Raw genomic sequence first — 11,176 nt, 5'->3', positions numbered from 1 at the left:
TTCTTTTCCTTGAGCAACAGATTCAGAATGTTCATTTTGTAGGCCAACACTGATAGAGGGTTGAATGTAAATCTGGAACATGCTTCTCTTCACTGTGTGATCAGACGTTTTAAAGGGCTAATTTAGTGGGGAAAGAATGACTTGGTCAGAGAAATTTGAGAAAGTGAGATTGCTCCTTACCCTCGAATGTTGATGCTTCTTGGAAGATGCATGGGAACAAACTGCTACTGTATAATTCTAGACTGGACAGTATAAAATGTAATAAATAATTAAGACAATTTAAAAGATGGGCAAATGATGGTTAGGAATTGTAGATGTTCCTTTCGTGTTCCTTTTTTGGCACAGCAAATAAAGGAACAGATTGGTTCTTGCCAGGCTGGTTAATTTGCTCTGCTTAATAGACAAGGGCTTCAGAGAGGTAAGAGCTGGCACTGCCTAGACTCAGGCTCCTGTGAGAACAGGGAGCAGCCAAACAGAAGCATTGCCTACTCGTTCTTCCCCCTGGATCAAACACTCGCGATGGTGCCCTTGCACGCTTGCATGACTAAGGATGTTTAATGGGTGGTTCTCATGAACTTCCCCACAGTGCTAGAAGGTGAAGTGTTGCCATGATGAAAACTGGTTGGCAGAAGATGCAGTATAGACAAAATGGAGTACTTTTGTGCAGAAGTCTCGCTTAATTTACTGGCTTCTCTGCCGCAAGATGTGACAGCCACTGGCTTGGATGGCTTTAAAAAGGAGATTAGACATGCCCATGGAGGATGACTCAATTGAGAGCTCTTACTTATTGTGGCTATCTGTTTCATGATCCCCAGCTTGCAGACCATGTGCCACAGAATGCAGCTCGAGATGTTCCCCAGGCCAGTATGTTATACAGGACCCAACCATCCAGAGGGCAAATCTTGCCCATCCTCCCTGGCCGAGTCATCATGTCCCCAGCCTTGCAGAAGGCCACATCAGGCAGGGCTGTCGGGACCCGGTGTCCTTTAGCCCAAATCGCTTTTGCTGCCTCTAGCTCCCCGGTGAGCCAACACTGCCCCCTTGTGGCACAAGTGCGCTTGAGCAAGCCAGGCTGATTCGGAGCTCTCCAGGGTGCTGACTTCATCGCCCCTGACTTTGACTCAGCATTGGCTGCCGAGTTTTCCTCCCTTTGCACATTCAAAGGCCACCGGCTCTTCCTTTGCAAAAGCTCTTTATTCACCAGAGCATACCCAAGGAACTTAACCACCACAGAAGGAGTCTCTGAGCAGGCACAGAGTGCTTGTTGACCCCGACCTAGCAAGTACTTCCAGGAACCCTGCTTTTGTGTCTGTCTGGGCGCCATTCCTCTGGAAGGGTCCTTTTGGAAGTGAGCATGCCATTTCTCCATAAGATGCCCCTCTGGCTAGCTAGCCCTCCTCTCCCAAAAGGTGCATCATGGGATCAAGCATCATGCCAACTTCGTCTGGCTCTGAGAACTCCCCTCCCAGGCTCCCTCCCAACAGTTCTACATTTTGGTTATTCTCGGAGCTCGCCCGGGCACCAGGGGAGAGTGGCTTGGCAGTAAGCAGCCCCGCTGCTCCCACCTCCAGGTCTGTGGCCCCAAATTCCCAGGATCCCTCCACCTCCACCACCCCGGAGTCCCGACGGACCTGGGAGTGCCCCTCACTCCATCACTGACTTGACTACTTGGATCACATTTGTATTTGATCAGCATTGCCTGCTTGATCTATTTCCATTTACCGGAGTTTATCTGCTTGACCTGAGCTTGCATCCTGTGATGTAACTTTGACTGCCTGACTTGATTTTGCCTGCCTTTATCTTAAACTTCAAGTAACCACAAAATGTGACAACATGAATCCTGAACGAAGCTGAAATAACGCATAACCTAGAACTGATTTGGGCCAGAGTGCCTTGTGTTTGGGCACAGTAAAATGCTAAGGTTCATTCATAAAAATATTATTACACATGCAACCCCTTGTGGTTTATTGTGGCCTATCTTCATTCAGACCCCTTACTCTAAATTAAATGCCTCCCTTCCAATTTAGCTAATTCTGCAGAATGTTCAAAAGTCTGTGATTTCTCCCCAAGGGTCCTGCAAGAAATTCGAAAAGGGCACTTTCTGCACAAGCTCCCATGTACCCCCCCCCCTTTTGGAAAGCCAGCAGATGATCCAGGGCTCCAGGTATCCAAGCAAATACTTCCTAAAATTTGCTCCTGCTCAAATTCACCCTACAAAGCAAGAGTTTAACAGACTGAGTAATCTTTGGTTCTCTGAGCTACTCCATCCTAAACCCATCATACATTAACCAGGTTGCTCTTAATTACGGGCAAAAGTGTATTAATTCATTTAATTTCTATGCCACCCTACAGCCAAACCTCTCTGGGTGGCAAGCAACAAAAACATATAGAACAAAATAACACAAAATTGCTATTTCTAAAATATCCAGCACAATAAAACATCATGAAATTACATTAAAAACTAAAAGCACATTTAAACCATATTTTTGCACTTAAACAGCTCAAAACACTTCACACTGCTAGGTCTGCAGAAAAACAGCCGATGATGCCCCTCTATCATCCTCTTGCACAAAATCAGCCCTGTTTCGATGCCTGATGACCTTCCAGCAGCCTCTCTACTGAATAGAAGTATGCGGATTAATTCCGGTAGCTGGAGGGACACAGTGTTCCTTTCTGCTCTGCTTCACAGGGGTCAACAGTGCCCTGGACGGGCCACTGTTAGAAATGGATGGTGAGACTCCGTGGACTTTTGATCTTTCTCGGATTGCTGCCGGGCCTCCAGCGCTGCAGCCATCCCAGTCTTGGTACTCTGATTGTCAGTGACTGGATGCTGCCATTTCCTAGTTGAGCCAAAGAAGCCCTCTTCAAGCTGCTTCGGAGCTGACAAGGGCCCATTTGCTCTGGGACAAGACTCTTCCCATGCTTTAAGCCCTGGGCAGGGGGAGATCCTCCAAGATCCACCTCCACCTCCAAATGGCGGGAAGAAGTCACCGCTGGAATTGGTGTGCTCTTAAGCCGTTCAGCTGGGACTGAAGTTCCCTGGCGAAGGTACCTACTGAGAGGTTATCTTCTGAATTGCTCTTGGAGGAGAGAGCCATGCTGGATGCAGTGTTCCTGACCCTTGATTTTTGTCTTAGTTCAGGTCTTTGGAGATGGGGCTGTGTGAGGAACCTCTTGGGGATATGGATCTACTAGATCCCCCATGCCGGGCTCCTTGGACACCAGCCCCCTTTCTCCAGGCTGTGGGTCCAGCTTCCAGCTGGGCATGCAGAGGGTTTGCACAGTGCTCGCCAGGAATCACGCTCTGCAGGACTGCTGTGTCCCCTTTTGCACACGTGGCTCGCGGCCTTTGTCTGCCCTGCCTGTGACGCGGAAGAAGGCCTCCCGTCGTGCAGTGAGGGTCCTGTGGGTCCTGTGAGCACAGGCGGACTTCCTCTCGCTTGCTAAGACAGGCCCGGGATGAGAGGGGAGGCCTGAGAGCTGATGGGGGATGAATGCTGCGGAGCTCCATCACAACACTGTTTGGTGATGGCCCTGGAAAATCTTTTCAGTGCCAAGTCAAGTTCGGACCATCTCAAACACAATGAACACGTTAAAAACAAGCAATACCTTCAGAGGCTTTAAGATAAAGTAAAATCTAAAATGGAATAATGAAATATTAAAATTATTTTAGAAAAGAGAAAACAGCATGCCTTTTAATAAAATAAAGTTTTAGAATCCCACCAAGAACCATCATCCCCCCCCCTTGTTACATGGTTTGTACAATCAGGCATTTTTTTCCTTCCCTTTTTTACTTAAACTGGCTACTTAGATGGCAAACAGGACAACCTGATGGGTCACAAGCTGATCAGACCCTCCAAAGAGAAAATCCAGCTTTGCCACTCAGTTTCCCATGCAGTGATGAAACTGAAATAAATCATGTTCGCTGAAGCCGGTAAAGTAAATTTCCTTCTAGTAAGGAGTGGGCCAGATCTCGCATTTCTGCTGCAGCACATGCACAGAGTTTATCATGCACAGATGTGCCCTGGAATCAGCTCCATCATATCCTTCCTTTGGATCCCAAACATGCCAAAGCCAAATGTTGATCCCTTTGCCCTGGGAAGAGGACATTGTCTCCCTCCTGAGACTGGCTTTTAGCCCTTGCCAGCCACTCCACAGACCTGGTATTTGACAGGGCCCCCCGAGTCTTCAGGCTGTGTTCCAGCACTCAGTACTCATTGCTTAAAAGCATTTTTATATTCAGACAAGAAAGACTTAGGCCATGGGTCCTCAAACTGGCCCGAGGGCTGGATCCGGCCTGCCATGCCCATTTATCTGGCCCACCATGCCCATCTGGACCCACCGCCGCCCACCTTGCCCCGTGTGCGGGGAGGCAGCAGTTTGCTTGCGTGGAGAAAACGATCTCTGGGCAAGTCCAAAAGCTCGGAGCCGGCGCAGGTGTACTCAGTGGGGAGATGGCCCCGATTGCGGTCCTGCTTGTGCAGGGAAGGCGGGCGCGATCACGGCCATCTCACCCCCCCCCCCAGCATGGCCGCGATCGTGCCCACCTTCCCTGCATGAGCGCGATGACATCCATCTTCTCTCCGCACCCCAAGCACAATCACGGATATTGTAGCCATGTCCCTTGAATATGGACATGCTCTTCCCCATCTCATCTTGGGCTTCTGCTGCAAGCCCAAGTGAGCAGAGCAAACAACTTTTAATTATTTTTAAAAAATTAATTGATTTTAATTGATTTTTACTTAATTTTAATTAATTTTAATGTGCAGTGTGCATAGGAATTCATTCATTTTTTTTCAAACTATAGTCCAGCCCCCCAACACTCTGAGGGAAAGTGAACTGGCCCCCTGCTTAAAAAGTTTGAGGACCCCTGACTTAGACTCTCTGCATTAAACCCATAGCTTAATAACACTTTTGCAAAATTGTAAAACCAATATTTTTCCAAGGCTTTAGCTATCTGCTTATTTAGGCATTTCTTTGGGAGCCTGGTGTTATTCATTTCATCTAGCTTAAACCAGTAATTAAATAGATTAAAATGGATAAAGTCTGAGTCTGCTTCTATGACAAATTTGATTGTGATTACATGGACTGGTGTGGATCTTGACACACCTAAAATTGGACATAAGAAGCAATTCTGGACCCTTTTGGCTTTGTTCTTATTGGGAAAGCCCCTAATTTCTACACCAAAGGTCAGAATTGGCAACTTCTTTGCCTTAACCACTCTCACACCTGGTTGAAGAGGGCTGGGGGAACCTATAATTTAAGATCCCGTGCAAAGTTTGGACACAGACAGTTTCTTTTAGCTCATTTCTCTTGACTTGAAAGTGTACAGGTAAGAAAAAGAAAACTGCTTCTTGCCAAACATCACCACTTTTGATTTCACACTGCTGATTACCAAGTCATTCTTCCGGCAGAAAGCATGGGAATTTCTCAGTCATTTCTGCAGCCTCATCTGAGTAGTAGATTTTAAGATCTACTATCTTAGCAGGATATTAACCAATCTATTCAGGATCTTTGGCATATGAAATGTTGGACTATAAACAAAAGAAACTACATCATTAGTAAAGCAATGAAAAAGAAATGGAAATATACAGCCCTGTCAAATCCCTTTATCTGTATGAATGTTGTTAAGTCATGCCTTTACACCCGTTCTAACCTTTAAACTTGCATCTGCGTAAAGCACTTTTTTTTAAGAAAAAGCAGTTTTCCATGTATACCTGTTTTCACCAATCTTTCCCATAAAATGCTTCTATTTATTGAATCAAAGGCAGAAGGCAAATCATTGAAGGTAGTGTGAAGCTGCCCATTCGCGAAGCAAAATTTCAGTATCAAGTGCTGCAGGATGAAACAGTTATCAATGCAAGACCTTCCGATCAAGTCTTCTTGGGTCTTCTGATACGATGGAATAGCCCGTCCCCTAATTTCTGGAAAATAAAATTACCATGAATTTTTGCTGGGATATTGATGCAACTGGGTATGAACTGGGCTTCCATGGGACGTGGTTGGGGCTCCATCAGTGAGAGTGTTCAAAGATAGGCTGGACATGCACATGGTGGGCATGTTGTGAGCGGAGCCGGCTGGAGCCGGGGGTCAGACTAGATGGCCCGGGAGACCCCTTCTGGCTCGCTCTGTTTCTATGTTTCTTGGTTTCCCTTTTTAAATAGTGGGGCCACTACATTTGACAAGACCAAGCAAGTCCATGAATCTACATGAAGTCCAGACAGCAGAAAATTCTGCTTTATTGTTCTTCAGTGACTACAAGAGGCTTTTTTCCCCACTTGCAATGTTCTATTTTAATTCATCCTTGAGTAAATTAGAGTCGAAATTCTCTCACTCTGAAACAAATATAGGAACCTCATCAGTGTAACCTGATTCTTTTAGTCTTCCAGAGACTGAGCACCAAAAGTGTGCTGAATTCTTGTTTTCAGCATCCAATTCCAAATCCGCCCAGCTTTTAGCAACAGTTAGGAGGGGAGGAGACTGGGGAGCCCAAAATCTAATTTATTCTGAACTTCCAGGAGCCAATTTCCCCTCCTGCTTAAGTGTCAATGAGACTATAAACCCTATTCGTGAAAAAGCACAGAACAGAGGGCTGCCTTTAGCTTGCAGGGCGTCGGAATCTTGGATGCTCCGAACTCTGGCGAGCTTCCAGACCGTAAGGACAGAGTCAAAAGGTCTAAGCTACTCTTCAGCAGGCGGTCCTCTGCTTGTATTTGAATGTGCCTGTTCTTAAACTTCAAAGCAAGAAAATGCACCTGTGTTGTACTGAAGGGAAAAAGCGTTCAGGTATGCTCAGAAGTGCTCAGATGCACCTGAGCTTTGAAAGCAGAAGCTGAGCGAGGCTGTCACGGACAGGACATTTCCGAGAGCATCCATTCATGAGGTCAGAGATGCAGTGATGGCGCGTAACAGCCGCAACCAAAGCACGCACTCGTGTAAGCTGGGCAGTGCAAAGAGCGGACAGGGAGAAAACTGATGCGCCTGGAGGGGGGAATTGGAGGGGAGCTTTGCGCAAATCAAGCCAAAACTTTTCTGGAAGCAAGAAATGATGCAACGGAGGTTGCCATGCTTTGGACAGAGCGTGGGGAAGCAGGACTCCCCGGAAAAGAGCAGCGCGTTAGGAAACACGAAGACAAAAGGGAAGGCCAGACAGGAGGCGGATGCAGTCCGCCAGGGCAGCCACCCCCAGGCTGCGGTGCGCGGGACATTCTGCGCGGCGCCGTTCACAGGATCGCGCCAAGCCAGGATTTGGCGCAGCAGCAGCAGCAGCAGCGGCGGCGGCGGCGGCAGCCGTTTGCAAGAAGCGCGAGAGCCCCCGGGCAATGCGCATGCTCCGCGCCGCTCCCAGGGGCGGGGCGGCCAGCACAGCAGGCGTTGCAGCGCGCTAGTTGAAACGCGCCTATGGAACGCGAGCTCGCCCGGACGGGCAGCCGCCGCCGCCAATGAAGAGCGGCGGCCCGCGCTCGGCGGCCTCGCATTGGGCGCGCGGCGCTCGGAGCGGGCGGCGCGGCCCTGGCGGGAGAATTTGGATGCCGGTCCGGGCGGCGGCGGCGGCGCCTAACGGAGCATCGTGAGGGCCGCGAGGCGCGATGGAGCAAAGGGCGCCGCCTTCGGGCCACGGCAAGGCCCGCGAGGGCAAGGCGCCACGCAGAGGGCCCGTGGCGGGCGGCGGGGCCGGCTGGGAGCCGCCGGCGGGCGGCGGCGGCGGCAGCAAGAAGCCCAAGTTCGTGAGTATCTCGGGACGCGGGGGCTCATGGGAGTTGCAGTCCGGCGCCCCGGGCGGGCTCCCCGCGGGCGCGGCCCCGGCCTGGCTGGGGGCCCCGGGGAGCGTTGCCGGGGCCGATGCCTCGGGGCGAGGCTGGCCCCCGGGAGCGCGCAGCGGCCCTCCGGCATCGCCGGGCCCCGGCCCCGAGGCGCCCCGCCGGTGCTCTTGCAGCCCCTTGTGCTGGCAGGACGCATCGCCGCGTTGGCCCCAGTGGGCGGCTGGCAGCCAGCCGAGTTCGCTGCAGCGCGGGATCTCCAACGCCCCGGGCTGCCCGGTCGCCAGAGCTCTCTGATCAGGTCATGAACACTTAAATCCGAGCATGTAACCTGAGAACAGGGAATGCACCCTTCAAAAGTTTACAAGCGGAGCCGTGCATGCGGAATTAAGCTGATTAAAACCCAACGGCTCCATCCACTAGCTTGCTTGCTTGCTTGCTTGCTTGCTTGCTCGCTCGCTCATTTTAAGCATTTGTACGCCGCCCAATTGGGCCACAGCACCTCTGGGCGGCTCACAGTCACAAGATAAAACACAATAAAACCTACCTGCAACATAGTAAAATACTGTGTCAATAAAACACGGACAAAGATGCAAAACAGAAGGTCGGATGGCATTAATATCCATTTGCTTAACAGCAAAGCTGTAAGACAAATAGCCCGAGAAAACAACAACAGTGAGAAATCTGCCCTGGTGCTCCCAAGCTCTTGTGCAAATGCTGTTGGCAGGTATGCCGCTTCTGATGAAAGAGCTAGCAGGTAGCCAGCAAGGTTGGCAGCCATGGGAAGCCACTGCCTCTTCCTCCGTGGATCTGTCCAATCCCTTTTTAAAGTCATCCAAAGCGAAGGCCATCACCACTTCCCATGGCAGTGAGTTCCATAGTTTAAATATACATTGTTGAAGAGGTACTTCCGTTTTGTCTGTCCTAAACCCATCGGGTTCATGGGAAGATACTGGGTTCAAATGTTATGGGAGAAGGAGAAAAATGCCCCCCTCCTTTTTTCACACCTTGCATTATTTTGGATACTTTTATCATGTCTCCCCTTTCTCGCCTTTTTCCTAAGTGAAGCAGTCACTTTGTTGAAATTATTTCTTGAAAAATTATTGAAACAGATCTTGCCAGAAATGGCTTTTTGCACTTTGAATAGATAGAAGCAGGAAATCTACATACACTTGAATATCACTTTTATGGCAGTGTTCCAGCTTTCTATATATTGCTTTATAAACTCTTGCCAGCAAACATATTTTACCTTGAAAAGCATTAAATGAATGTTCAAATTAGCATATTACAATTTTTGCACTTTTGAAAGAAGAAATTTTCCATAACTTTGAGGCATACTTCTCTTCTGTAGGCAGAATGTTGTCTACTTTAAAAGAAGTCATTGAGAAGAAATGGCCCATTGCCTGTCCAGCTCATAAGACAATAAGAGATCTGATTTTTATTCTGTATATTATGAACTTGGGAAAAATATACATATGTGGAGTTCTGTTGGTCAGAGTTCATACACAACAAGTTATCTACGTCTACCAAAACCAGTAACTGAACAGTCACCGATGGCCATTCAGTTTCTGTCCAAACACAGACTTAAATGTATCCAAGATTCAAGAACAACTTCCGTACAGATGGCTTAAAAATGTGCATGCATGCAAGTAGGTATGTTTTAAAGATACGCACATTTAAGTCTGTGTTTGGACAGAAACTGAATGGCCATTGGTGATTGTTCAGTTACTGGTTTTGGTAGACGTAGGTGAGAAGAAATTTTCTGGGATCTATGTGGGTATATGAGCAGGCTGGTGGAAGAGGGATGGAGTGTGTTATCCTTCCTCTGCATTGACTGTAGAACTGCAGTATCCTGGATGGGGAGAGCTACCTCTACCCCTGGCAGGGTAGCAACATGTGGACTTATTCACAAGGCCGTGTTAGTACATTACAACCGTTTACTTCTGATTATCTCCATAGAAACTGATGCCATCAGGAAGTGGGGCAAGCAGGAGGCAGTGTGTTCGGTGCTCTTTATTGTTATTTTATCATTACACAGCATTCATATCCCATAGTTTTTCCCCTCTTGAGGGGAACTATGACTATGAGAATGACTTTCAGGTAATGTCTGTGCCTTTTGAGTTTCCCTTTACTGTTGTTTTTTTCTGTGTATGCAGTCTGTGATAAAAGGAAGATTCCTAAAGTGAATCTTGGTATTTTGATGATCCTGTAAGTTTGAAGAGGAATATTAAATCTGGTCAAGAGTGAGGGAGATCAGGTAGACTAAGGAGCAGTTTCTTTTGAAACTGTGTTTTCTAGATATGTCAGCAAGTCTGAGTTGCCCTTCCTTTGAGAAATCTGTTGATATTGAATCAAAGTGTGTACTACTAAAGCTGATGTTCCCAGAGAATCCTTACACTGGTGTGCTAGTGGGAGGAAAGTGGAACATCACTTTTATGTTGAAAGAATTGCTTTGCTTTAAGTGACATTTATCGTAGACATTTTGAGCCACATTAATGGATTGTTTATTTCTTTATTTACAGCACTTGCAATTCAAGATGCTGACAGATGATGTGGTAAGATGATTCTGCATTTGTTCTGCTGTGAATTAATATCAAAGAGCTAACAAGGACTTATGCACGGCTGGTGTGCTTTTGGCATTTTGTTTACTGAAATACAGTTGCTCGCTGCAGATGTAAAGACAAATAATGAACTTGCCTCAGGCCTGTGTGCTTCCACCTGCTATCATGGCAGCTCTGTAGTAAACCATAGGTTACTGCTGCTGCATTTAAGGCAAGCAAGCATTCCTACATATTAGACTTCCCTTTTTAAAAACATGGTCTGATTATAATATCCAGTTCTGGTTTGCATGTAAATAATAGTCTGCCCAGTTTGCATGTTTGTATGCAACATAAGCTGTAGTTTACTATAAAAACAAAACTGGGGGAGAGGAGGAAAGGGGAAGATAGAAAGCAGCCTGAACCTTATGTTTGTGATGAATGTGGGCAGAAAATATGTGGCCTTCAAGATGGCTGGCTGGCCTTGATCGGTTGTCGTATAGTGGAAACCCAGGCACTGCATGCCAAAATACAACGTGCAATAATTTTGATATAGGTTTTGTGCCATTAAAATATTTAGTGACCGATCGTGGCCACGGATGTCAGCGCAGCTTGAGTGTGAGCTGTTGTTGAAATGTGGTTATCCTGTTGCCTGAGATTGATGGACCTCCCCCCCAGCCACCCCTTCCCAGTCTTTCAATTTGTACACATTTCAGACAGGACAAAGTGGGTACCAAAAGGAGCCTGAAATGTTGAAAAAGATGGAGGGTCTTTGGAGAGGTCGGTTCAACACTTAAAAGCGACAGGAATGCACTTGCTACTTTTTTTCCCTTCCTCAATGGATCCCTGACTGTATATGTGTTAGGAAGTGTAGCCTTG

Source organism: Varanus komodoensis, unplaced genomic scaffold (genome assembly GCF_004798865.1).
Source record: "Varanus komodoensis strain SLA01 unplaced genomic scaffold, ASM479886v1 scaffold54, whole genome shotgun sequence".
NCBI classification, from domain to species: Eukaryota; Metazoa; Chordata; class Lepidosauria; order Squamata; family Varanidae; genus Varanus; species Varanus komodoensis.
The sequence above is the reverse complement of the archived record's forward strand: the minus strand, read 5'-3'. Positions refer to the sequence as shown.